We start from the raw sequence: 2,508 nt of genomic DNA on the forward strand, positions 1-2,508 counted from the left end.
GAGGGGGGGGCAGATGGAGGCGAAACGTGAACACTGTAACCTTACACCTGTTTTACAGAATCCCGCGTCGGAGATGTTTTTTTTTTTTTTTTTTTTTTGTGCATGTCTGTTTTTTGGGATCTCCTCTGCGGAGGTGGTTTCGCCCCGTGTATAACTTCTCCGTCTGCAAAGGTGCTTTGCATTGTTTATAGCTGCTCTTCTGAGCTTCGTTTGGAATGTGTTTCTGTCTCGTGTATGCACTTGTTTTTTGGAGTGTTAGTTATTGCTTTGGGGCTCCGAGCCCTTTTGATTGGTCCTTCCAAAACATTCTGATTGGTGGGACTGGAGGGACCCCACAGTGCTGCTGAACTCAATATAGGTAATCGGCCACCGAAGGGCCGTAAGCCACTTGGCCTCCCGGATTCCAAGTCTTGTCCATCAACCTTCCTTTGGAGGCGAAACCTGCACGTCCGACCCCCCTTTCGGCTGTGGAGTCTTCCGCCCGCTAGCTCGCAAACTTGGGACCCCTTACGGCTGTGGAGGAGTTTCGGCTCGCCCCCGCCTTTGTGTGGATCCTTGTTTTGTCGAGTTCGGCTGTGGTGGGGCCCCCGCTGAGGGTGTGTGTGGGGTCGAGGAGGGACGGCAGAGGAAGTCGCCCAGGGGTTGGGGAGTAGTACCCCCAACATTTATTGACGAACTGGCCAGATTGCGTTACAAAAGAGCGTATCACATATTCCTTAAAATAAATAAACCTTTATTTGTTAATATCAGTATCTTTCATCAGCGGAGAAAAGGATTCCTATTTTTCTCAGTGACAATATAGTAAAGCACGGCACAAAGTTTGGGTTGTATGGACTGCCTTTTACGCCTGCCTTTTGCTGCAGACTCTTTGCTGGTGGCGAACGAGTAGCAGGTTGTCGAGTGCGTGCGAGAGCTAGGCACGGAGTGCGCTACCTGCTAATGAACCCACCAGCAAAGGTGCGAGTAGTGTGCGTTCTTGGTTCTTGGCGCCTGTCGCGTGCTGACAAGGTCGGCAGTCGTCGCGCCGTGGCGTTTCCCGCGACAACAATGGCTCAGAGCAGCCGATTGTCGGCCTTCGAGCTCACAAGCGCGGTGCCTGGCCGTTTTTCTGTCACCCTCCGCGGTCGCCCGCACAGCCGTGTTCGCGGTGGCGCGACATACCCATAATGGCGGATGAGACATGGCCGAAGCGCGACAGGCATTGTCCGCACCTCTCTTTGGCCCTGCGTAAACATGCCCCCCGCTTTTTGTGTGAGCGGGCCACGCGACAGCCCGGTTCCAAGCCAAGAAGCGTCGCTCGTGTCTCCTCCTCCGGCCTCTCTCTTTGTACTGCTTCGTCGGTAAGCACAAAGAGGATCGCGCGTCGCTTTCCTTTTCTTTGGTGTCTTGGTTGGCGTCATTCACGGTGATCCTGGCAATAGCCCGGCCCTTGGCGGCTGCCTTCCCGGCGTTGCTGCTACAATGAGCTTGAAAGGGAGGTGCCGGTGTGGCCACCACTTGCTTCTCCCGGCGGCCGAGAGCGGTCCAGCGATTCGCGCCTTCCCCTATTACCATGGCGCCATCGCGATACCTGGCAGCAGCGCCGCACCGACAAGGACCAGTTCAGTTTTTGGGAAAACCAATATTTGAAAGATATAAGGGATCGTGTTTTCATATACGGCTGAGCAATACCTCTACAAGGTGTGATAAAATTCTCTGCTACAAGGTGGCGCTGCTCCCAGCATACAGATTATGCTTCGCTTTATGGACATAAAGGCGGGGACCGCTCTGGCCCGTGCGAAAATCACACCTCCCCTTCTAGCCCAGCATAGCTGGGGCGTTCTTTCTGTGCCTTGCTTCCTGCCTTGCCAAAGTAAATGTACGTTCATGTACTTTAAAAGGGAAGATACTTCCCTTTTCCAAATCTAAAAACACTTCACCTTCAGAAATTTTGTTTGTGTGTGTGTGTGTTTGTGTATGAGAGAGAGAGAGAGGGTACTGAGAGGAAGTGATAGACACTCTCGCCCCCCCCCCTCTCTCTTTCCTTCCCTGGTACACTGATAGGCTGATGCAAGAATGCTCTGCAATTGTATGTTTTCACATTTAAACAAATGGCCTCTCTTCCCGAAACGTCTGTCTTTAACAAAGGCTTGCTATTAAATTTCTCTCGGCGTCTTGGCAAAGTGGTGAGTTCACGCAACCGGCCTGCCTACATGGAAGCTGCGGAAGGATGGAGTGGATTTGCCTGGTGGTCTTCCAACAGGCGACATCGTAATAAATGAGATTACTTGGCTCGTTTTACGCGAGCTAGCGACGTTCGCAGATATTAATGGGGTTTGGGCTTCTCTCTCTACGCTTTGAGGAGACAGTGAGCACTCAGGCCAACTGGCATGGACTTCCACCTTTTATCAATGCGCGGGAAAGAATCCATGACCTCCTGATGTACAGTGCACAACGACAATTTCGGCGATCTCTTGAAGAGTCGTTCTTCCGTCGGCGATGAACTACGCGAAGAGGCTTAGCGTTGAG

Source organism: Ixodes scapularis, unplaced genomic scaffold (genome assembly GCF_016920785.2).
Source record: "Ixodes scapularis isolate PalLabHiFi unplaced genomic scaffold, ASM1692078v2 PGA_scaffold0__279_contigs__length_252992795, whole genome shotgun sequence".
In the NCBI taxonomy this organism is placed as follows: Eukaryota; Metazoa; Arthropoda; class Arachnida; order Ixodida; family Ixodidae; genus Ixodes; species Ixodes scapularis.